Raw genomic sequence first — 26,092 nt, 5'->3', positions numbered from 1 at the left:
TTAGTTGAATGGGAAAGGTAGACCCTAATTAACTAACCATCCAGTTAAATGCATGATAACAAACAGCAGTCAGTGTATGAAAGGGAAGTAAGAGAGCTTTAGAAAAATATAATGGTGGGATATCCAGCCCAGGATGGAGGGTCATGAGGGCTCCTTGTAGAGAGTGCAGTTAGGAGATGTCCCAACTGAGATATTCCAGAGGGACACCAAGACATATGCACAAGCCCTGATGCAGGAGGGAGCCATCTGAGGTCTGAAAGAAGATGCATGTGACTGGAACACCAACATCTCAAGTAAAGGGCTTCCTGGGAGGGCAGAAAGGAGAAACAGAAATGGATCATGCAGGATCTTGTGGCAATTGGGTGTGGGAAGAGGAGTCAATGATATTGTGTCCTCAGAAGGGAGAAGAATGTAATCCATTCTTCTTAGGAAGCTGCCTAAGGCAGGGCCCGGCTGAGCCACAGAAGGTCAGGGACAGATACCACATCACTCCCCCAACCCAACTGTAGGGTTTGAGCGATGAGTTTTCTTCTCAGGTGATGACGTAGCACATACTGGACATAGAGGCCACGTGAGAGAATCCTGGGATCCAGACACCAGGAAGAAGTTTCTAGCTACAGAGGGGCCTGCCACCTCCCAAGAAGCCCTGGAACTCAATGATGGATAGCCAGAGTGAGGAAGGAGAAGGGATCCAAGGTGCCTTAGCACTTGTGTTCAGGCCCGGAGACTGGGGCTGGCCACCGGAGAATTCTAGACACGTTTGCTCAAAAGACAGTTTCTCTGGCCCCATCTCTGAGGACCCCGTTTCAGTATTTCTGAGAAGGGGCCTGACATCTGTAGTCTCCACAGCTCCCTGGAGAGTTCTATGCATAAGCAGGCTTAGCAGCCAGTGCTCACCATCTGACCTTGGGGAGACCCCTGCCCCATGCCTTGTTTGTGGTGTGATTATCGCTTCCTCTGTACTCCTCACTTCTGGTGGCTTGCAGGTGCATACCTTCTTCAAAAATGCTAGGTTCATGCTGTGATTCTCTTTGGGTCAGCTCTTCCAATGCCCGTTGTTGTTGTTGTAATTATTGCTGTGGTGGTGGAGGCAAAGAACAACTATTTTAAGAAAAAAAAATTGACGGGAAACCAGGTTGGCAGTGGCAAAGAATCTGCCTGCGAATACAGGAGACATGGCTTCAGTCCCTAGGTTGAGAAGTTCTCCTGGAGAAGGAAATGGCAACTCACTTCAGTGTTCTTGCCTGGAGAATCCCATGGATAGAGGAGCCTGGTGAGCTACAGTCTATGGGGTCGCAAAGAGTCAGACATGACTGAGCCGCTGAGCACATACATACACACACACAGGGCAACGTGGACCTCAGCATTTTACAAAGTCCTTACTGGACCCTTCGTAACATGTGCGGTGTCTTCCAAGGCTTCTGAAGCACGATATAGCTCCTGGCTGAGCTGAGAACAACTTAGGAGGAAGGACAGACTTCTCTCACCAGTACCAGACACCCCCGACCCACCACACACACGCACAATAAAGGAGAGAGGGCTGCTTAGTTCCCACCTTATCTCAAACCATTGTCCTTTGTTAAAGAATCCAGGGACTGTCGCCTTGAGAACAGCAGTGGGACCGTCTAATGCAGAGAGGCGTGGATGTTGGCATCTAGGGGCACTTCTGCCCTCTTGCCTTTGTTTCCCCACCTTCTCAGAAACCAGGGATGCCCCACCCCCTGTAAGTGACCTGGAAAAACAAGATAGATGGTAGGAGATTAAAGAGAATGGGGAGGGACTGGGGAGATGCCAACCTAATTTTAGAACTTGAATAGTGACTGTGGATGCTTGGATTCCGATCCTAGCTCTATGCCCTCCTGCAAGTCACTTCTGCTCTGTTTTTGTGTAAAATGGGGCAGCTGGCCTGTGTAACCTCTAAGCTCTTGGAAAAAAAGGTGTTTGTGCTCCTTGGCCTTGGCCATTCTCTCAGGAGAATAAAAATCGATGATATAGGATGCTCATGCTTTTTGAAGGCCACCCCGTGACTGAGAGTGGAAACACTGTTGGCTCTTGGGTGGGAGGGTTGGCGTTTCTGCTGAGGATGCTGGCCACCTCAAATCAAGGCCTCTGGGAAATGAGGAGCACCCATGGAGTTAAGTTTGGGGCTGATGCTGACTGCCTGGGCTGGGGGTTGTGGGCTGGCACTCTGTGGCTGAATCACATGAGGATCAAAGATGCCAACGCTGGACCAGCTTAGAAACAAGAGGGGCAAGATGGTGCTGCTTGTCAGTCAGTGCCCATGTCATTTCTGCTTGTGGCTTCAGCACACTCTATCCGCTGAGAAAATTACAGAGGGAATTTTCATGAACTCATTGATCTTCCATTATTCCAGAAACCAGGGAGGGGATGGATCAGCATTAGGACTGGGGTAGGCATTGCATCCCACTGGCTGGTCTCTTTAAGACTGTGATCCCTCTTGCTGAGCTGGGTAGGCAGTGTTCGGTTTGGGTGTGGACACCAGGCAGTGGTAACTCACAGCAGCAACCGGCTTCTGGTTTCCGTTTCATTGATTTTCATTAAGGCTTAAACAGCCATCCATGTGGCCTGGATTTGGGGGATTGGGGTGGATGTGGACAATTAAAAGTCCTTTAAGTTTTGTAGGTTATATCTGAGTAGAAAAAGACAAGAGAGAAAAACTTCTCCCCTCCCCTTGCCCCCTACTCTTTTACTGCTGTGTTAGTTGAAGAGATTTCAGTGGGATTAATTGACTGTCGAAATGATTTGCATTTTACTGCCCAGGTCTGCTCACTGGGTCAGAAGATGTCATAAAAGCAGAGGCCCAAGGTTGTTGACAACCTCAGAGACAGCAGGCTGTTCCACAGAGAAATTGGACCAGCCAGTCTTACTCTTTATAACTCGGTGGTATAATAAGCCACATGTGTTTCCAGCTGACCTGCTCTGGCTCCAAGAGTCAGGTTTTGTGTTTTTCCAGGACCCAGGGAAGCAGGGAAGCTGGAGCAGAAGGAGGGGTGCTGAATCAGAGAAAGCCAGCAACATGGGGTCTAGAAAAGATTGGACTTGGATAGCAACCCAGAAAGAATTTTCTCCTAAAGCCTGGGTAGAAATCTAATGTATGGATTGGTGCTGTGAACTTGTATAAAGTTTAGAGCTGTAAGTCCTTGTGGTCTGTAATGGGGATTAGACACTCCTGCGGGGAAAAGAAAGTAACCTGCGTGGGTGAAGTTGGTCAGGTGGCTAGTGGAGGGGACTGGGTTTCCTCTAGCCCATAGGAAACCTTCCAGTAAATTAGGAAAAGGGGCCCCTTCCTCCCCGTGGAAGCCAACTGGGCCAACTTTGATTTCAGAGACACAACCCCCTCCCACCACCACCAACCAAATGCAGTGGCCCGCCTTCTGAAAGGGGCTCTCGCCAGGCAGTGTTTGTCATGCAAAAAGGTGTGGGCCTAGCTTCCTATCACCTTCTGGTTTTTTGTTTTTTAAGGAAACTGGAAACTGAATTTTTGTGTGTGAAATAGCATGATTTAAAAATGTAAGCCACCTTTTTTGTTTCCCCTTGGTAGTGTTAGAGCCCAAGAAAATAAAATCTGTCACCTCAAGGACATCAAACCAGTCAATCCTAAAGGAAATCAACCCTGATGCTGAAGGACTGATGCTGAAGTTGAAGTTCCAACACTTTGGGCACTTGGTGCGAAGAGTAGACTCATTGGAAAAGACCCTGATGCTGGGAAAGATTGAGGGCAGGAGGAGAAGGGGACAGCAGAGGATGAGATGGCTGGATGGCGTCACCGACTCAGTGGGCATGGGTTTGAGCAGCTCCAGGAGATGGTGCAGGGCCGGGGAGCCTGGTGCGCTGCAGTCCATGGTGTCACAGTGAGTCAGGCAGAATTAAGTGACTCAACACCAACAGAGTGTTAGAGTGAACCAGCAAGGTGTGGCTGAGAGTAGATTGCACTGTAGTTTTGTAGACTCTGATATTATATTGTGAAAGAGTTACTCATATACACCTCTGCTCCTACACACACACACACACACTTCAGTTCAGTTGCTCAGTTGTGTCCAACTCTTTGTGACCCCATGGACTGCAGCATGCCAGGTTTCCCTGTCCATCACCAACTCCTAGAGCTTGCTCAAACTCATGTCCATTGAGTCAGTGATGCCATCCGACCATCTCATCCTCTGACATCCCCTTCTCCTCCCGCCTTCAATCTTTCCCAGCATCAGGGTCTCTTCAAATGAGTCAGTTCTTTGCATCAGCTGGCCAAAGATTTAGAGTTTCAGCTTCAGCATCAATCCTTCCAATGAATATTCAGGATTGATTTCCTTTAGGATGGACTGGTTAGATCTCCTTGCAGCCCAAGGGGCTCTCAAAAGTCTTATCCAACACCACAGTTCAAAAGCATCAGTTTTTTGGCACTCAGCTTTCTTTATAGTCCAACTCTCACATCCATACATGACTACTGGAAAAACCATAGCTTTGACTAGATGTATCTTTGTTGGTAAAGTAATGTCTCTGCTTTTTAATATGCTGTCTAGGTTTGTCATAGCTTTTCTTCCAAGGAGCAAGCGTCTTTTACACACACACACACACACACACACACACAATTGAAACAAAAGATTTGAGGATCTGAATTCTTTTGATTCTTATACCAAAATGGATACACTTTTGAAAAGAACAAATGCCAGGTCTGAACACGTTGACACTGGTAAGGAGCTGACTGTTCTCCCAGAGAAGAGAGTAAAATCCCAAGGAGATGCAGAACCTTGAGAGGGCTGGGGGGATAGTTATTCAGGGAGTCAAGCAAAGTTAACAGGATGGACAGTTCTGCTCCAGGTGGGTATTTTCTGTACCTCTAATGAGTTCCCTCTCTCTAGTTGCCTGGCAGACTTAGAAGAATTCCAGGTCTCCCCTGGGGCCCCTAAACATTGGGAAGGGGGAGGAGGAATCCCTGGAGGGGCTGGCGTGCCAGGCCTCTGGTGGACAGAGCTCTGAGCGGTGCCCTGTGCTTCGCAGAGGCCAGCTGCAGCCCTGAAGGTGTAGACCTCCCTGCTGAGCCCAGATTGAGTAGAGAAATGGCTAATTAAACCCTGAACTGGCAAACACACCGGAGAGGCACTCCTTTGAAGAGCAGGTCACAGGGACAGCTTCCTGTTTGCCAGTTTGCAGCCCCGGATCTCATCAGTGTGGGACTGTGTTAAGTTTAACTAAGGCATGTTGATGGCATTCGACACTGCAGCTGGAGAGTGCTAATCGTGGATTGGCGGATCTCTTTTCAGCCCAGTGTTTCATCTTCAGATGCCTGTGCTTTGCAGAGAGAGGGGGTGTTAGATATGTCAAGCTTTCAGGGCCCAGTTAACCCACAGACTCTTTACATAAGAATCTGTTCTCTTAAAGGAATAGATATGTGTCCTTCTGCCCATCAATGGATTTCACATGTGTATTCAGATAACCATATGTATTTGAAACCAAATGCACATAATATATATGGAAGTAGAATCAACAATGAAGTTAGTTTTGTTTGGGGCCTTCATGTATCCCATTCCCCCTCTGAGGTAACTAATTGATTCCCAGATAGACATGCGTGCAGAGGAATAAAATTCTGATTTTGGAAACATTATGTCACATATGGTAGTCATTCACAAAGATCAGATTATCTGATTCTGCAATCACTTCATTTTCTCTGGAGCTGGAAGAAAAAATGGATGAGTTCAGTTGAACTGGTGGGAGCACATTTATCAATGACCTGTGAATGATGTTATTGAAACAAGGAGGGAGCAGGGATAAACTTAGCCAAAAGGGCTAGGAAGCTGTGTACAATTGCTGATGAAGGCACCGATCTGAAGTGAAAAGGAACCTGTGGTTCTTACAGGGGGAAAAAGTGTTAACTAACTTCCTGTCATTTCTTCACTTTCTTCCAGGGTTGCCAGGATATTCTGAACTGATTAAATGGCAAATTGTGGTAACTCTTAGCCCTGGTACAGTCATTTCTCCCATTCTTCACATAATTTTGTCACACACACACACACACACACACTTTTTCAAAGCCCTGTGCCTTGGGGTCAAAGGGGCAGAATACAGCACATCAAGAGACAGACATCCAACCTTGAGCTCACAGTGTGGCAGAGGAGGCTTGTGTGTTATTTTTAAAAATAGGTTTTCTCATTCTCTTTTGGAAATAGGTGAAGCATGCTGCTGCTGCTGCTGCTGTTGCTAAGTCACTTCAGTCGTGTCCGACTCTGTGCGACCCCATAGGCGGCAGCCCACCAGGCTCTGCCATCCCTGGGATTCTCCAGGCAAGAACACTGGAGTGGGTTGTCATTTCCTTCTCGAGTGCATGAAAGTGAAAAGTGAAAGTGAAGTCACTCAGTCGTGTCTGACTCTTCGTGACCCCATGGGCTGCAGTCTACCAGGCTCCTCCATCCGTGGGATTTTCCAGGCAAGAGTACTGGAGTGGGGTGCCATCGCTTTCTCCGTAGGTGAAGCATACTATATTCTAAAAAATCTATTTCATCATTATCGTAACTCAATAGTTGGCCAAAAACTCAAACTGTAGGTTCTGAAGATTTAAAAACAAATCTGAGCATAGTCTACAAGCCCTGTATCGTCAGTGTCTGTGAGCTTCCTTGGGAGTGGAGGATAAAATAGAAAAAAAGCTAGAAAAGTTTGAGAACTTTAAACTAAACCATGGAAATCAGTAGTTAGTTTAGGGTAGGTTTGCATTCATAGACTGGTTTGCTGGGAAGGTCACAGGCTGCAGAGTTCTGGCTAAGGACACTTCCTTCATTAGTGTCTGCAAATCCTGATGCCTATCTGAGCTCTGTCTTCCACATGTGCAAAATATGTTAATTATAAGGACTTTGCAGGGAGTTGTTTATGTTAAAAGAGAAGTTGAATCTATTTTACCTCATGCAGTACTCGCTCAGTATTGTGGTGTGGGGACTGGAGTCAGACTGGCATGGGCTCTGACGCTGGCTCTGCAACTCTGCAGCTGTGCGGCCTTGGGCAGATCACTCAGCCCCTCTGAGCTTCAGTTTCTTCAGCTGGAAACCTACGATGCGTACGTGTATTATCATGAGCAGTGGCACCGCGTGTGTAAAAAGAGCACAGTGCAGCAGGTGGTCTTGAGCCAACTTCTGGTAAATCTGAAGTGTTCTGAGCTGCTGTGGGTATAAGTCCTTCCATCCAGCCTGCTATACCCACCACCACTACCTCCACTAGCTCTCGGCTGAGCGGGGCATGTGCTATTGAGTGGAGGAGCTTCTCGTGGCTTCTGGGACCTTCCCAGAGCAGGCCTGTCAGCTCTGCATCCCCCACTCCTCAGAGGCACTGATGAGAGAAAGTTCTGAAGCCTCCAGTTGATCCAAACTATGCCATAAAAACCCCAGGAGGAAAGAGCCCGTTAGCACCTGCACATTTGGGGACAAGTGTCAGCAAAATGGCTGGAAGCTTCCTGCCGAAACCCAAGGGTATGGCAGGTTTACTGAGGCCCTTCATTAAGATGAGTTATGAACCTGCGGGTCTCTCTGGCTCCATTTGGCCCAGGCTGGGAGGTGGAGACCCAGCCAGCCCCCTGCCTGTACCAGCGTGAAACCCTCCTCCTCTCCTCCCCTCCCAGACTCCTTTCTACCCTGCCGTGCGCCCCCTGCCCTTGTTTAATGAAAGAGAAAGGCATCTACCCGTACAGGGGGTGCTCAGCGCTAGAGTTCAGCCTGGGAAAATTGTTTTCTTGTAAGTGGCAGGCACCTGGCCGACCAAGCTTGGCCCGGGTCCTCGGTGACTTGTGCAGAGCCTTCGTGTCTGTCCAGTCCTCCCCCACCTCCCCAGGCCATTTCCAAGTCCGCACAGTCTGCGGGGGAGGGAGCAAGGGGTGTGTGTGCAGCCGCAGAGCCGGCAGTTCAGTCATTCCCGTCCTGAGCCACAGGTCAGAGGCTATCCTGTCAGCTCCTGCAGGGTGCCTGACTTTTTATGTTTTTGTTTTCTTTCTTTCTTTCAAGCTCTGAAATATGATAAATGGTTGTTCAGAGAAGCCAAGCACAAATGCTGTCTAGAGCAGTGGTTCTTAAATGTTCATGGGCTTGCGAATCACCCGGGAATCTGATCATAGCAGGAGTCATAGCAGGGAATGCCAGCGGCACCAAGGTGTCCTTTGGGGGCCGCCAGCTGAGGACTGAGGGCTCACCAGCAGCACCAGGAATGCGGGATAGACCCTGCAAAGGTCTCCTTTCCTGATCGCAGAGTTGGCTGCATGGTAAAGTATAGAGTGGCTGATGGGTCAAGGGGGCAAGGTTTATGAGAACAGCCTCCCCAGAGGTGTTTTACCATAATAAGGAGGAAACTAACATTGACTGAGTGTCTGCCACGGGCTCTGTAGCTTTCAGTGGGGAGTAATAACAGATGTGCCTGTACAGGTCTGGGGACCAGAGAGCCTGGGATCAAGGCCTGGTTCCGTCACCTACCCACGGGGGATCTTAGGCATGTTATGTCTCCCAGCACAGGCTCCTTGCCTTTACCTGGGCATGTTGATGGTATCTACCTCACAGAATCATTTCATGTGAGTTAAATGAGATCCTATATGTAAAAGCTTCCGTGGTGGCTCAAGTGTTAAAGAATCTGCCTGCAGTGCAGGAGACCCGGGTTTAGTCTCTGGGTCAGGAAGATCCCCTGGAGGAAGAAATGGCAACCCACTCCAGTATCCTTGCCTGGTGGAGGAGCCTGATGGGCTTCAGTCCGTCAGATCGCAAAGTCAGACACAACTGAGCAACAAACTCTTTCACTGTTTGTAGAAGCACCTGGCATAGTGTTTGGCGTATAGATGCTCAACAAATGCTCAGCGCTCTCACTGTCTTTATCCTCAGCAGCAGCAGCATCTTCTCGTGGGGTCCCAAAGCTGGGGATCCCGTCCCTGACCCTGCTCTCTCTGGCCGGTCAGTGGGAGTCTTCCTTTCCATTGAAAGAACTGAAATTCTCTCTGTCAGAGACCCCGGATGAGAAGTAGGTAAAGCTTCTTTATTTAGCAAGAGGCTGTGAAATCTGAAAACAAAACAGCTGAAAGGAGGCAGGTACATGATGACACTCCTCACTCTCTCATTCTCTGGTTTACACAGCTACCCGGGCAAACCCTGGCCTGAAAGCCTTGGGCCCCTGGAAGTGTGTTCGTTCCCAGATGGAAAAAAAAGGAGTTCATCAGTGAGTCATTGCCTTGGGATACAGAGGGCTGAGGGCCAAGCATCTGCTTTTCTGTCTTTCCTCCCACCTCTGTCCCTCTGGCTCTCTGTTTTGTCTTTTGTTTTTGTTTTTTCTGTTTGAAGAGTTAAAGATGAAGGTTGATTCTGGGAGGCTATGATTTTTTTCATATGCTCCAGAATTCTGTGGGCTTCCCAGATGGCGCTAATGGTAAAGAACCTGCCTACCAGTGCAGGAGACACAAGAGACATGAGTTCGATCCCTGGGAAGATCCCCTGGAGGAGGGCATGGCAACCCACTCCCGTATTCTTGCCTGGAGAATCCCAGGGACAGAGGAGTCTTTCTGGTGCCAATAGCAAGCTTGAAATCTGGGGTCAAAAAGGAGGATTCTGGGTTTGAACTAAGCCATTGAGAAGACTAATAAATTTTTCCAAGACTCAGTTTATCTTTTGAATACAAATGATAATGGGAGTATCTACTGAACTGTAAGTGACTTGAGGGTAGGGATTGTATCCTTTTTTAACTTATTTCACATTGAGTGTCATATTTGTGATATTTTCTGTGCTGTTAGTATTCAGTAAGTATTTGAACGAATGCATACTACTTGTCCTACTGAGTTATTGAAATTATTTATTGGGATACTATGTCTGAAAGCCAAGCTCGGTTTATTTCCATTGTATGTTTATTTTTTTCTTTTCTCACCTTAGATGTGCTCCTTAAAAAGAGGAGGGGTAAAGAAAGGAAAGTGATGGGAAGGGGATGCTGGAGAAAAAGTAGAGAAGGAAATGGAGAGGTGGGGAAAGGAGGACTCCTGGATTTGGAAGAGGCCAGCCTTTTCTCACCCCCTAGGTCTGTGATTTCCCCTTGGCCATATGACCTGAGTCTAGATTCCTCGTCTGCAGGATGGGAGTGAAAACGTTGTGTCTCCAGAGAGACATTGGGTTGGCCAGAAAGTTAGTTTGGATTTTTCTATACCCTCTTATGGAAAAACCTGAACCAACTTTTTGGCCAACCCAATACATCTGTGACCACAGTGCCCAGACTTGCTGGCATGCCTGGGATACAAAATGCCATGAGATCTGAAGGCAGAGAGGATAAGAGAGGCAGAGAAACCAGAAAGAAGCAGAGCACGAAGCAGGGAACGCAAAAGGAGAGAAAAGGAGGAGCTTGGAGTTTTTATTTCAAAATCCAACCTGTTCTCACTGCTTTAGGCCAGTTAGAACTGGCTGGACTCGGGCCTGAGAAGTCATTGCACTTGGACATCACCTTATCGCTCAACCTTCTTTGTAACTTGATGTGACTCAGGTGAAGCAGCAAGTGGTTGGGGTCCAGAGAGGGTGATATGTGTCTGGGATACATTCCCCGGGGGTCAGGGGGTGCACAGTGAACGTGGGGCCCCAGACCGTGTCCCCAAAGTTATATGATGTTTCCCAGAGTCTGCGCTTCAGACCGCTGGCTGTCGTGACCCTGTGCGGGCTGGCGGTGAAGGCTGCCTTTGTCAGTTGGTCCAGGCAGCAAACTGGCTGTGTGTCCAAAGAGACTCAGTGTGAAAAGAGTATACCTGGAAAGTGTTGCTATTTAAAAAAATAATATTTAATATTTTATAATGGCATTTTCTTTTTAAGAATTGAGGAACTTGTGGGCATTCATTTTGAAAATTTTGGAAAAGGTAGAAAAGAACACCTATAAGCACATCAGGAGATAATCCACTCTTGACTTTTTGATATATTTGCCTGCACATGCCTTTCTCCTTGATGAGGGTAGTGTAAAATTGGGGTACATTTTTATTATTTTCTAAGTACTTGCTGCTGCTGCCGCTGCTGCTGCTAAGTCGCTTCAGTCATGTCCGACTCTGTGCGACCCCATAGACGGCAGCCCGCCAGGCTCAGCCGTCCCTCGGATTCTCCAGGCAAAAACACAGGAGTGGGTTGCCATTTCCTTCTCCAATGCATGAAAGTGAAAGGTGAAAGTGAAGTCGCTCAGTCGTGTCTGACTCTTAGCGACCCCATGGACTGCAGCCTACCAGGCTCCTCTGTCCATGGGATTTTCCAAGCAAGAGTACTGGAGTGGGGTGCCATTGCCTTCTCCATCTAAGTACTTAGTTTTCCCAAAATCCATCAGTTCAGTTTATTTCATTGACTGTCTATCACATCCTGTACTGAGTGAAGTGAACTAGATTCTATTTCTGATTAGCTTTTCTCAAGCCCCTGAAATTAAAAAGAATTTTCTTGGGAAATGTTAATTGCAATATTCTCCAACCTATTCTTGAATACCCAAAGACTGGGATTTCCATGGATTGAGTTCTACTATGTCCTCTACTTCTCATAGGCTTGCAAGACAAATTTATTCTGCCCTCTCTCTCCTCTTGGAGTAAGTATGAGAGCAGGAAAAAACTAACTTTTGGCTGTTTCTTTCCTACATATATTGAATGAAAAGAGGTTTTAGCAAGCTGAGGAGAGAAGTGGGGAGAGAGATAAATGAGAAAGGAAGGGGAGGTAGGAGAGAGAGAGAGGCGGTGACGACAGTGGAGGTGGGAGGGCAGAAAAGCGAGAGCCCATCTGGCGGCGCTCCCCTGCAGGGTGGGCCTGTAGTACTGTCCATCTAGCTTAAATTCATTGAATGCCCCCCAAAGGCCAGTGCTGGGTAATAATCATAGCCCCCTGAACACACCCTGGCCCTAATACATGGTTTCTCTGATCTCCTTCAGTCTAAAAAGGACCCTTGATGCCTTTGGCCTTTGAATAGCACTCTTCGTAAACTACTGGAGAAACTCAGTTTATCTTCTTTCCTGTAATTCGTTTGCAATTCCCTGCCTGCAGCCAGGGTCGGACCCACTGAGCACCAAAGCCAGCACCGGGCCTGCTCTGTCCTGAATGGAACCTCCTCTGCGGGCCCTGCCCTTGGTGGTATATCTCCTGCAAGGACCTTTCTCCCAGGGTAAAATGGGGCTCAGCTTTGGTAAGGAGCCTTCCTAGGGCACCTCTCTCCACACTGCAGGTACACAAAGAGCGGGTGGAGCTATCACCTCATCCCGAGATCCTGATGCCCTTCCCTTCACTTTTCTGGTGGGATTTGTTGAATTAAGACCCCCCCAGAGACAGACTAGATAGGTAGATCAATTGATCCATCCATAGAGAGGGAGGGTTGGGAGGGTGCATCTTGTAGTCACAGTTAATTGATTGATTGACTTATCCATTCATTCTAGAATTGTTATTGAAAAATAGATATGTGTGAGTGATGGATGCATTAATTAACTAGATGAGGGAAACTTTTTACAGTATATACGTGTATCAAATCATGATGATTATACCTTATATCTGATGATTTTTGTCTATACCTCTATAAAGTTGAAAAGAATAAAATAATTCATTTAGGGGGAAAAAAAATAGTTATTGAATACCTACTCCAGTCATGCATCAGGCATTGATCTTGGCTTGGAGAACACTCAGATGAACCAAACAAACAATTTCTTGGTCCCACCGAGGCTTCAGAGACTACAACCATAAAGACAGACTGAAAGTAAAGCGGACACGTCAAGTTTTATTAAGTTCTGTGCAGAGAACAAACTTTGGAGGAGGTGGTTAGGAGTGGGAGGAACCCTGCTTAGGAGGCTGCGATGGTCAGAGAAGGTGTCCAGGGTGACAGGAAGGAGGTGACCTTCAAACTGAGTTCTGGTTCAGCGCTCTCATGCTTTGACTTGGAGGGAATCCCCTGGGAAATCTTGTTAAAAATGCAGATTCTGATTCAAAGGGCTGAGTGGGGCTAAGACTTTACATTTCTGACAACTTCCCAGGAATGCTGGCATGCTTTGTTGTGGGCTAGACCACACTTTGAGGAGCAAGGTTCTAAATGCCAGGAAGGAAGAGCCAGCCCCACCTGGGAGGGTGATCACACCTTCTTGTGAGATGAGAGCTCTCCAGGAAGGAAATCGAGGATGGCAAAGCAAGGGAGCACTAGTTTGGCCTGTTAGGAACATGAAAAGCAAAGGAGCGTGGCCGGAGAAAGTACTGGATGAAATCAGAGAGAGAAGCAGAAAAGAGCCAGATCAGGCAGGGCTTTGCATGAAAGGCAGTGGGAATCCTGAAGAGAATACTGTCATTAATCGTTTTCCGCTTGATCACTCTGTCTGTACATAGGAACCTGTCTCCTGTGCTTCTCTCCAGAGTGTTTCTGGGCATGAACCAAGCTCAGTCAACCAATCACAGATTTGTGTGGGAGGGTCTGCAAAGAAAGCCTTTAAATAGCCCACTCTAGCATAGCTAGAATTTAGGCAAACACTTACACTCTGGAGTTTTAGAAGGGAAAATCTCTTAACAAAATGCCTTCTATCCCCTCGATTTGAGGAAATGGTTTTTATTATTTGCCAGGATTTAGACACATGTAAACCAGCAGCACCAAAAACAGACCAACAGAGAAAGCTCCAGGTCCTCACCAACCCTCACCCCCGCCCCCACGCAGAAGACTTTATTCCCCAAGTATGCTCTTATTGTAGTTGGTTCAAGAAAAATAAATATAAAAATCTGGCACCGGCAGATCCCCTCCACCCTCCCTTTCCCACTGGACTCATGATTACTTTAGACTTCCTCATGGAAAGAGAGAAGACGACTGAAATGTCAAACCCAGCCATCATCCTCGAAGTGACTGGTCCAAAATTAGAGCAGAGAGAAAACCATCAGTCATTCCCAGGTGACGACTCATGACCCAGCCATTAGCAGAGCCTCACCATGATGTATTGTGTTTATATCTGACTCTCTGGCTCGACAGGTGGCCTTTAGTGGTGGGTTTCCTGCGTTATAAACCTCCTCCATATGTGAGAACAGCTCGGTATGCAGAGCTCTTCGCCTAATTAATACAACCATGGGGTGGTGATTGAGGTCAGCAGTGATGTGTCCAGAGAACACCCTCTGTCCTCCAGCAGCCAACTCCCCCCAGGGCTCCAGACCCCTCAGGTGGTTCTGTATTCAAGCCGCTCTGGGGGCTTGACCCACTCTGGACCCTGGCTCCATTGTTTGTAGGAAGACCGACCAAGGGAAAGGGCCACAGTTTGGTCCATCTGGGAGAAATTTCAGCCTCACTGCAGAGGACACTTGAAGATGTAAAGGTGTGTATGTGTGCGCACTCAGTCGTGTCTGACTCTTTGTGACCCCACGGACTGTAGCCCACCAGGCTCCTCTGTCCATGGAATTCTCCGGGCAAGAAGACTGGAGTGGGTTGCCATTTCCTTCTTCAGGAGATCTTCCTGCCCCAGGGATTGAATTCGCGTCTCCTGCATTGGCAGGCAGATTCTTTACCACTAGCACGACCTGGGAAGCCTAGGAAGGTGTAAACTCTTCCCTTAAAGAAGGCCCCTCACAGATCCAAACACACAGGAGCCAGAGTTAGGACCTCCACGCGCGAAAACTTGAATTCTGGATTGCGTTCTTAAGCCTGCTCCTTAGGAGACAGTCACAGGAAGGAGTGACGCTTGAGGCCTGTGTTACCTGCCTCTCCAGCTGCTTCTTCCCCCAGAAGACAGGGCTGCTCACAGCACTTACTTCAGAGACTGTTTTAGGAGTAAATGAGCTATTATATGAAAAACTTTGGGACGGTATCTGGAATGTGAAAATACAAATTTTATGGGAATGTTATTACTAGCATTATTTGTGTCATTCCTGGCTTCAAGCTACAAAATCGTATTTAGCTCATTTGAGCAGAAGAGAAATGCATTAGAAACGGTATTAGCTAGGAACTTGCCTGGTGGCCCAGTGGGGACTTTGCCCTCCGGTGCAGGGGCGCAGGTTCGCTCCCCGGTCAGAGAGCTAAGATCCCACATGCCAGTGGCCAGAAAACCAAAACATAAAAAGCAGAAGCAGTATTGCAATAAGTTCAACAAAGGCTTAAAAAAATGATACTGGATGGCCTACAGACTTGCTCAGAGAGAGACGGAAAACGTGACCTGGAGACCCCCTACTCAGGAATAACACCCCAGGTTACCCTGGATACTTGCCCTTGAGGAAAACACTGCTACCTTCACTGAGCTCCGGAGATTTATGGTGCACACCACTGCCCTCTCCGGCTGCCACCACCCCAGAAACCCCTCTTGCCCAGCCTCTGAAAAGGATTCCTCCAGATTCCCTTTCTTTGAGGAACCCACTCCTCCTTTGCCTGGGGATCTGCTCTGCTTGGTAGAGTCTCAATGGTCTGTCTCTGTTATTCCTCCCGGGGCACCTAGGAAGCAAGTGTCTGGCACTGTCTGGTTTTGCTATAGAAACAGGCTTTGCATCCCAAGACTCAGAATTCAGAGAATTCCCCACATATTGGAAGGAAGGGGTGTGTTAAGCTTCTGCATGGTGGTGACTGGTGAGTATACAAGCCTCACCCCCTATTAGTGTGTTGGTGCTTCCGGAAGGACCAGACAGCTAAGGAATTGAGTTCCCCCCGCCCCCCTGCCCAGCCCCAATGAGAAACCAAGTGACGGGGGAGGGGAGGGAACAGTGTAGGAAAAGGAGCGTAAAGATAAAAGCCTCACAATGGGATGTGAAGCGTCCAGTCTGAAGGATAAATTTCCAGTGCTCTCCCTGCTTCCTGCAAGGCATGAACATTTACCCATAAATGTTTAATGAATGTGCTGTAATTACTGGATGAGCCCTATGGCCACCTGAAGCCACAAGTGTGTTCCAGGTAGGCTGGTGTCTCCCGCGGAAGCTGCTGGCATTTCAGCAAGTGGCCGGTGCCCTTTACTGCATCATTTGGGCCTGCTGGGAACACAGGCCTGCTAAGCAAGGGGGAGGGTGCTGGAGGCTGAGCGTGGCCAGAGGCAGCAGAAAGAACCTCCCAAAGCTCAGACCAGGGCTGGGCGTGAGGTTGCCTGAGGGATTCTTCTGGCCACTGAGCCAGCTGTGTAGATGATCTGGTCTGAGTTCTGTCTTCCCTGGCTAGTACCCCGTGGCTCTGGACTGACCCCTGAAGTCTAGAAACATCCCTAACTCTCTCCCTGGGTGCTATGTCAGGATGATGAAGCCTCTCTAGACAAGCTAGACCCAGCACAGTGGCTCTGTTTGATCTATCAGGGACTCTCTAGCCTTCAGTAAGTCACATCATTATTTGTACTCACCTTTCATCACAGCCCCTTTGGAGCTGGAGAGACCTGATATGAATAATGGAAGAGATGATTTTATACACAGACGTACCTGTCTTAAGTCATTTGCTCCTCTCAAGGGCCAGCAGATATTTACCAAGCTTGTTTGCTAGATGAGGGAGGTGAGTGGGGTTCAGAAAGCTTCCGCGACCTCTCCAAGGTCACACAGCAACAGAAGAGGGCTGATCTCAGGCTTCCTGTCCCCTGATGCAGGGCCAGGGTGATCGTCTCTCTCCTTGTCTGGAGATACCTCTGTGTTGGAGGTAGAGCACAGTGCTCGACAGCCCCGGGGCTGGACGCAGCCTGCCAGGATGCAGTCAGGACGAAAGGGGATGATGCACGTCAAACACTTAGCACGTGGTCAGATGGCAGCTCTCGGTCATGCTCTCATTGTTCATGTTTACCGTTACCCTCTGGCTCCTGTCTGGACCTACCACCACCCTGCTAGCACCACCAATGTCCCCTCTGTCTGGGTATAGCACGTTCACGAGGGCGCCATCTTCCTCTCCCCTCACTGGTTTCTGGAATCTGGGGGTAACGATTCTCATACCTGTTAATAAAGAACTCTTTGGAAATCAAAACTGAACTATTGTTCTAGTCCCAACTCAAGCCAGCTTAGACCCAAGAAACGTCAAAGGGAAAGCTTCTGTCCCTTCCCAAGGCATTCTGAGAGCCTGCACCTGCACCTCCCCTTCCTTTTCTAGCCATCACGACCCCGTACCTCTCCCCCACCTGCCCCATCCCACCCACCCTCCCGACCGTTCACACAAGGAGCCGAGAAGTCAGGGTAGCTGTTCCCTGGATGAGAGCCCGAGCCAGTCGTGGTGGTAACTCAAGAACACAAGGCCTTCATACTGGAAAGAGATAAGGTGGGCAGTTTCAATTGCAGTCGCAATCCTGGATCCTCAGCTCAGCCCCGGCGCTGACTCGCCATCAAAGGGCACAGTCGCAATCCTGGATCCTCGGCTCAGCCCCGGCGCTGACTCGACATCAAAGGGCACGGAAGGTCCTAAAGGGATGCCTTAAGCTTGAGGAAACTTCCAGAGTGGGCAAAGCCCTCCTCACATGCCCTTCCCTGGCACAGTCCTGTCAACTCTGTGCCCTCCACAACAATCAGTGTTTTATGAACATCCTTTTCCTTGAAGTCTCTTTCTCCTCTCTTGTGTTACGCAAAATAAGAGAATTGAATTAAACTCTGGATTTGTCCTGCTGCTACTTCTTCGATTGTGTAGAAATGGTTTTATCTGTTGCTTCTGCTTATAAAAAAGAAGGAAGACAAGCACATCCCCTGGTTTTGTGTCAGCTACATGGGCCCCTATCGGGGACTGAACCTAACCCAGCACCTTCTATGCGATTCAGTAACAAAGACTTTTGGATCATAATGACCTCATGTATCAAGAACTCCCCATTTGCCACCACCAGGGATAAGCATAGTCTCAAGACACATCTCCTATTAGCCTCCCTGTAAGCCAATGTCCCTTCCAAGCTGCATTTTACACATGAGGAAACTGAGGCTTAAGGTGGTGAAGTAGCTTGCCCAAGGAATCCTGAAGGCAAGATTCAAACCCAGCAGGCTGGCTCCTGAGCCCAAGTACCTAACTGCTCTGCATGCGTCTTTTTACGGAAGGGGTTAATGATGCTGAAGGGGCCTCAGTAATATGGGATTCCAGAAAGTTTGTAAGGTCAGTTCAAAAGCTAGGGCATTAGGCTTCTCTTGGAGGAAAAAGTAGAAAGTAAGTCTGGACGCGTGTTGGGAGACCTAGCATGATGGCATTCAGGCGATGGGTGTGGGAACTCAAGTGATGAATCTGGCCTTTGCATCTTTAAATACCTTAGAAGGTCAGATTAGCACAGAAACCCTGATGCTGAACCGAACACTTGGCCCTCCCAGTTGGCAAACATTAGCTGGTTGAAATACTTCCTGATGGAAATACCGATAACATGCCGACAAAGTTCAGGCTTCTTCCTAAAGGGCACCTCAACCAGTGGAGCAATTAGTTCAGGTTTGCCTTTTGCTTTTCCCTGGTGAGAGTTTTAGCCGAAACTTCAAATTTTCATCCTCTTTGCAACATATGGTCAGTGACAGGAGGCAACCTGAGATTAGACTTGATATAGAACGGCCGGTGATCCAAAATTTCTTTTCATGTGGGCCAGAGCAGGGTTCGAGATTGGCAAGGCTGCAGAGTGACGGGGAGCAGGCTCTCCCACTGCAGCCTCTTCAGCCCATCTCATGGACGACTCCCCCGGGCACTGCCTCCCAGATGCGCCATCTGAATGAATGCATCACAAGCCCCCGAATATTGCCCCGTTGGAACTCCTGAAGCCCCCTCTCTGCTGTGTTGCCTTCAGCCAGCTCCCTAGGAACCCGCTGCATCTTTCCTCTTACCCAGCGTCTGGTAAGACTGTCTGCCTCCCTACACTCTCTTTTCCTTTCCCCGCCTTTTCTGTTCCAACTGCTGCTGCCCTCATGCACATCCCATGCCCTTCCACCCGACCTGTCTGCATCCCACCTTCCCATGCCTCCTGTGCACCCAGGTGGAGTGACTCTTCTAGAATTTGACCTTGACTTAGTCTTTCTCGAAATCTGTGAGAATTCCCCACTGCTCTCAGAATATAACCCACTCTTCCCTGGACTAGACTGGCCCCTGCTCGCCTCTCTGTCCTCTCGCATTGCGCGCCCTCTGTGCTCCCCTCCCCTTGTTTTCACTTCACGCTGCCTCTCCGTGTGTCTGCCCCGACACCCTTTCCCTGCTCCTCCCCTCACCCGCCTTCTCCTATCGCCAAACCCAAAGAGGCCACACGTTTTCCATGCTATGTTGCCTCTGCCTGTAATAATCTTACCACATGGAGCATATGCTCAGCCTCCAACAGTAGTTAGATATCTCCCTCCTGGGTTTCCCAGCCCTCTGGGGTCTCTCCCACAGTCTGTGCTGCTCAGGAACTGTGAGCACAGGCTGTTTCTCTGGTGAACTGCAGGGAACCTGGTACGTGGTAAACGCTAAAAGCAGCCAGTGGAGGCAGTGGGGCCTGAATGAGCCTCCACTGTCACCGCTCACCCGCTGACTGTGGTCCTGACTGTGGTCACACACCTCCTGCCTGTGCCCCCTGGGCCCTCCGTGGCCATGCCTCTTCTCACCCACCCCCTGTGGGCTGCTGGTCACTCCTCTGCCCCTCGTTCTTGTAGCGGCATCTGGAAGACAGTCCCCGCCATGATGGGTGGTCTCTGGAGCTGGGGCTGCATTCACCTTCCATCTCTGACTCCAAGGATCTATATGCCTCTTTTGAAAAAAAAAAATGATTGGAGTAGAGTTGTTTAGAATGCTGTGTTAGTTTCAGGTGTACAGCAGAGTGATCCAGCTATGTTTAGCTGCATCAGATTCTTTTCCCCGCATAGGCTGTTACAGAGTATCGAGTAGAGCTCCCTGTGCCTGCAGTAGGCCCCTGTCGCTCACACCTCTTGATATGTACCTCTTCTGTCCATGGGGGATAGAAATTGTCACTCCCTGTAAGGTGATGGTGAGGATTCATTGAGACAATTGTCAAAAAGTGTATAGTCCATATCTCACCAGTCAGCAAAGGGTAACTGCCTCTCCTGTTATTTCTCACCCATGCCTTCTACTCCATGGCAGCACTTTCTGCATGCATGCATGCTAAGTCGCTTCAGTCGTGTCTCGACTCTTTGCAAGTCAATGGACCGTAGCCTGCCAGGCTCCTCTGTCCATGGGATTCTCCAGGCAAGAATACTGGAGCGGGTTGCTGTGCCCTCCTCCAGGGATCTTCTTGACTCAGGGACTGACCCGCGTCTCCTGCGTCGGCGGGCACACTCTTTACCACTAGCACTGCTTGAAAGAGTGTCTGCCTATCCACTTCTCCACTTCTCCTGTATGTTATGAAACAAACTCAATAAGCTTATTAATCGAAATCGAACTGTCCCTGAGCCACTGCTATTTCAGAAGGTAATCTTTTCCTTTGAGATTGTAAGAAAAGGATTCTGCACTGTTCTTTTGAGGCTTTTCCGGTTTAGATGTTTAACAGGCATTTCCCCATAACGAATAGAGTAAAAGCACTCTGGTGAGGCTTCTCCAGCCTGGCGGGCCGTGTGTGTTGCGCACGAGTGCACGTGCCCAGGTACGCTCTGCCATCCAGGGTCCTCGCTTGCCTGTCTCACTGAACATCTAAGTATTTGGACCTTGTTGCTTTAGACATTTGGAGAGTGACTGCTGCTTAACAGCAGATGTTGTAAGATACCAGGAGCTTCATGTGGGCACGACCTGTGAAACTTGCCAGGGTATTGCCCCTCTGACGGTATGGTTGGGAGCACTGTGTTTTGGAAACTCACCAAAGAAATCCCATTCAGCCCTTGGTGGCCCAGAAGTACCCTATAGAATGATTGCTACCTTTTGACCTTTTGTATCTCTCTGTGAGTTGGCTGCTAGGAAGCTCAGAGTATAACTTACAACTCACTTAAACAAGTCCCTCGGATGATCGATATCTGACTTTACCTCAGGTTTCATCTCAGTGGCCTGCCTTATTTTCCTTCTACTTTAGTCTCTTTACCTCAGCACCAACTCAGTGCCTGACCCATAGTAAAGAGTTATTAACCCCAGTCTAATTTCCAAAGACTATCACCCCCTTTTTGAGAAGATGGCAAAATATAAATGAAGAAACATTATTAACATTTCTTTCTGTTTCCCTCTCTTTTTTCCTCCTTTATTGTTTCTTGTCTTAAAGCATAATGAGAGTTCCCTTAAAGCAGAATTTATTGTACTTTTATAGCTGAATAGGGAATAGTCCTTACCAGCTCTGCTGGTGGAAAATTTCCAGGCTGCACAGTCCACTAGTTTATATTACCTAATAGAGAGATAAATAAGCCATGATTCTTCTTAAGGACTGGCTTTTAATTAGATTTTTAATGGATCCTCTTTGACTTTCCCAGGCATAAGTACTGCTGTATTAGTTCATTATTGTGATTAAAAGCAGCTAATAATGATCATAACTAAATAATTTCCCTCAAGTGTTCCAGTCTAGTTCAGTGCCCCGTGTGTTAGCCGTGCTGTGGCTGGCCTCAGCCTCAATCTTTTTCTCTGCAGCACACAACAGACCTGCTGTTTTGTTTTGGAAGCTGGGGTGCCTGCAGACACGGGAAAGTACTGTGAACAGACAGCAGTATCTCTCAGAGCTCCTATCTTTGGGTTTTATGGAGTGCTGCCCATAACACCTCCACGGCCTTCTTGATGAAAGACGCTTCTGGAAGCTAACCCAATTAACCCAATTGGAATATTTCCCTGGGCATATTTTGATCTCTAGTTGAGGTGTAAGTTGGGAAGCCCAGCTAACTGGAGCTATGTGAATTTGCAAATGGCGGACTCAAAGGTTCGTCTGCATCAGCTATTGGGCTGAGGATTGAAACTTGCAGCATCCTCCCTGTACGTGCTGGCTCTTTCTCCTTAGATGGGCAGAGGAGAATGAGTTGTCCCTGTCTATTATGTGGGGAACCTCATTGCCTATGTAGGGTAATCAGTCTTCATTCTTTGTTCTTATTGTTCAGTCTCTAAGTCATGTCCAACTCTTTGCGAACCCATGAACTGCAGCACACCAGGCTCCTCTGTCCTTCACTGTCTCCGGGAGTTTGCTCAAACGCATATCCATTGAGTCAATGATGCTATGTAACATAACATCTCCTTTTGCCTTCAGTCTTTTAGTAACAGTCCTTCCAATGAATATTCAGGGTTGATTTCCTCTAGGATTGACTAGTTTGATCTCCTTGCAGTCCAAAGGACTCTCAAGAGTCTTCTCCAGGACCACAATTTGAAAGCATCAATTCTTTGGCACCTAGCCTTCGTTATATCCAACTCTTGAATCCATACATGTCTACTGGGAAATCCATAGCTCTGACTATACAGATCTTTGTTGGCAAAGTGATGTCTCTGCTTTATAATATGTTATCTAGGTTTGTCATAGCTTTCCTTCCAAGGAGCGAGCGTCTTTTCATTTCATGACTGCGGTCGCTGTTTAGTCTTTACCTTCTAAAAATATGTGTATTTTAAAAACAAAGGTGTGGTCACTGTGGAAATTTTTGAAAATGCCTTGAAGGAGCAGAATAACAGCCAGCATTTGTTTCACTATTAATATCACATGTTTGTTCTTCTTATATTTTTATAGGGATATATTTATCTCTGCTTTCTTTTTCTTTTTTTTCTTCAGAAATGGCTTCATATTGTTGCCTTAGCAATATATCATGAACATTTTCCCATGTCACTAAACCATCTTCTACCAAATCACTTTTTAAGGGCTGCAAAGTATGTCATTAAATAGATGTGCCATAAATTATTAATCTCTGCCAATTGTTGAATGTTTGAGTTACTTTTAAGCTTATATTATTATAAGTAACACAGCAATTAATATCCTTTTTGAAATATACTTGATTACTTCCTTGAACAGAAATTTTAGATGTCGGTCAAAGGGAATGGAGAATTTTAATGTCTGTATTAATGTTCTCTACAGTGAGAATTATCATGTTTATGATTAATCTTCTTTTCTAGGTTTCAAGGCCCAGAGAACAGTAATTGATTTAATTTGAGCTTGTTTTCTTTCCATACAATTCAGGTTGAAAGTTTGAATGTTTCTTCATGCATGTTTTGGTCATTTGCATTTATTTTGTGAGTTGTCTCTTCTTGTCCTTTCTGCATTTTGTGTTGTGATGTTAACACTGATGTGGTTATCTTTTGAGGGGCTCAGAATATGCTACTTTACCAAAAATAAAAAGGAACTGAATGGCTATGTTGCTGCATGCCAAAGGGGGGATAGCGTGACCTCTGGGTTTGGTGTTAGGGAAAGTGTAATGGTACCACTGCATCCAAGTCTAGCAAAGTGTGCACAGCACCTTCCAGACTACCCAAAAATATTTAACAATGTATTGCCAATTCTGGGGTCATGTGTGTCCTTAAAGTTAGACCACGTTTCAGTCCTGACTGCCATTTGCTAGCTTCGTGAACTTAGGCCATGTTGCCTCACCTCTCTGAGCTGTAGTTTTCTCATCTTCCAAGTGGGATAATGACCCCTATCTCACAAAGTGTTGTCTAGTAGCCAGTGCGATAAAGCTTATAAAACACAGTGCACAAAGATGGTACCTTTGAGAGATGCCATTATTATCATTCTCATCACTTAACGGACTGCAGTGTCGGGTTTTCTGCTGTAACATGTCATTTTCAAGTAGCCTTGATGTAACCCTTGGGACCTCCCTCAACCTCTCTCTGTCACTCTGCTGAGGGCATGAGCAGAGATGGGTACATGCTATGTTAGAAGGTCTTCCAGCTCCCATGGGCTGGGCCCTCTTGGGAATTTGCAGATATCACCCCCCCCTCCCTCCTGACCCACAGTGCTGTGGGAATAGAAGTGCTCCCAGGACTCAAGGGCACCTTGGGGAGGACGACTTGGCCTCCACATGCCCTAGCAATAAGTGGGATGTCCGATGTGGTCAGGTCAAAGGTCAAGACAAATGTCAAGTCAGAAAGAGAATCACTGTGATGCTCAGGCTCCTCTAATTCATTCCCGAGGGACGTGGGCTTAGAACTTCTGGGGATACCAGGACATTGGCTCAACTCTGCAAGCACTTCAGAGGGGCCACCCCAGTGGAGGGAGGGACTGGAGACCCCGCCGTGAGCCTTGGACCCTGCTCTGTGCGTCAGCTTCTGCATTAGCCATTTGGGACAGAGGAGGGAGCGTTTCTTCCATTGGTTTTGATTCCAGCATCTTCGAAACACTGTAAAGAGCAGGTGCTCCAAGGTCGGCGCTGAATGTTGTCTGCTCATCCTGGAGATGACACGACTGCGTTTGGAGCTAGCTCAAGAGAGACGTTCATCTTATTTCTCTTGAATACCTGGGACTCTCTAAGGATCCTCTTGGAGCACTTCGGGTACAATCTGCAGGTGGGCTTCCCTGATAGCTCAGTTGGTAAAGAATCTGCCTGCAATGCAGGAGACCCCGGTTTGTTTCCTGGATCGGGAAGATGCCCTGGAGAAGGGATGGGCTACCCACTCCAGCATTCTGGCCTGGAGAGTTCTATGGACTGTATAGTCCATGGGGCCACAAAGAGTCAGATGTGACTGAGTGACTTTTGCTACAGGCCCAGCGCTGACCCTTCCTGTCAGTACTACATACAACAGTCTAACCATATGACCGTGGCTCTTCGGGGCTCCCCGTTCTTCAAGAACAATAGTAGCAATTTCCACAGCTGCCTCAAAGGGAAACTTTCAAGGATAAAACTAAATAGTAGAAGTGAAAGCTCAAAGCTCATATGGTCAAGGTGAGCCATGTAGGCCAGGTTTTAGTTTCAAAACTGCCGGGGAAAAGCCCTCTGGAACCTTTATTTCTCCATCTTTAAAATCAAGAGATTGAAATGAGCCCCTTAGAGCTGTCACACTCTGGGAGTGTATGTGCAGTGTCCAGAAGGATTCAGCAGCAGCACATCCCTAGAATATTGCTGTTGAAAGAAACGCAGCTTCTCAGGACAGACACCATGCAGCGAGGGGATAACCTGCTTTTCTTCCAGTTGCAGCCATGCACAGCCTGTAGTGACACTCAGCAAACAGGTGGTAGGGCATTAGAAGTATGTGGAGTCTGGGGGCAGAGGGCCTGCATGCAGATCTTGGTTGGGCCCCTTTCTAGCTCTGTAACTGAAAATGAGCCGTTTCACCTCTCTGGCCTCAGGTTCCATCTACGTTTTCTTTTTTTTGTTAAAAAGAAAGATAATGTATCTGCTGGTCTTATGAGTAGCAAATCAGCTCATGTGTCTAAAAATGCTTGCGTATTAGAGGGCCTCACACATAGTGGGCAGTTATTAATGTGACCACCATTGCTATTATTGGACGAAAACAGAGAAGGCAAATTCCTATTTCAGTCACCTGAAGCATCGAGGGGCAAGAGCCAAGAAATGTTGGAGCAGGCAAAGATTGTGTTCTGTGCCCCTGTCTCCCCTTCCCACTTCAGTTAGGGTCCTTCCAGGAAGTCACAGGTGAATCATAAAAGTTGTTTGATTTTTCATACCCAAGAATGTGCATCTATGTATCTGTTTAAAGAAGAACAACAGAATCCACTTTCCTGGCACCAAGCAGAATGGAAAGGTGTTCATCTGTAATGGACTGGTTTCGTGCTTAAACCTTTCCCTTATGAAAATAATTTACCCTGCTAATTACATCACATTAAGCAGCTACTCCCGGTATAGATTAAAGGACAGCCTTTTCAAATCATTCCATAAATTAAAAGCAGTCCTCCCTGATACATGATTTCATGGATAAATACTGCATTTGTGTTGTCAGGATTTATATTGAGAGGAAATGGAGGAAATGTATCCTTAAAGAAATATTTTGCAGTAGTTGTTAACACCTTTCTCTCTCTCTGCTTGCTGCTTCTAGTACCATAATATAAATGTGCAAGCTGTTAGCGTGAGATGAACATTCTTTAGGCAGGGGCCACCTGCGTGCGTGGCTGGCTTGTTATTTAAATTGCCTTTGCATTTCACAGATTTAAATACTGCCAGGGCCCTGATTTATGGTGTCTACATCACACACATAAAACTTCCACTCGGATCATTCTCTTTCTCACGCATGGGAGGAAGTCACTTGTGGCCACAGGTGGAGTGGACTGGGGAGCTCATCATCATCAGCAGTGTGTAAAAACCAGGAGAGAGCATCCAGAAGCCAGTGGCACGTGGAGGTGTTTGGGAGCCTTGGTCCTGACAAGTCTGTCCCTACTCCTTCCGTCAGCCACCAAAGAATTAAGAGAGCGTGGGAG

General features: G+C 47.6%; 1 protein-coding gene and 1 non-coding gene across 5 annotated transcripts in view; both read left to right on the top strand.

Moving 5' to 3' along the window:
* Positions 1-26,092, top strand: part of SLIT3 (slit guidance ligand 3) — a 758,707-nt gene that overhangs the window by 281,694 nt on the left and 450,921 nt on the right. The gene's annotated exons all lie outside the window — the stretch shown is intronic.
* Positions 10,133-10,191, top strand: MIR2285CT (microRNA mir-2285ct). The gene has a single exon (NR_162364.1). It is a non-coding gene; the product is annotated as a microRNA mir-2285ct (primary transcript).

Source organism: Bos taurus, chromosome 20 (assembly GCF_002263795.3).
Source record: "Bos taurus isolate L1 Dominette 01449 registration number 42190680 breed Hereford chromosome 20, ARS-UCD2.0, whole genome shotgun sequence".
NCBI classification, from domain to species: Eukaryota; Metazoa; Chordata; class Mammalia; order Artiodactyla; family Bovidae; genus Bos; species Bos taurus.
The sequence above is the reverse complement of the archived record's forward strand: the minus strand, read 5'-3'. Positions and strand labels throughout refer to the sequence as shown.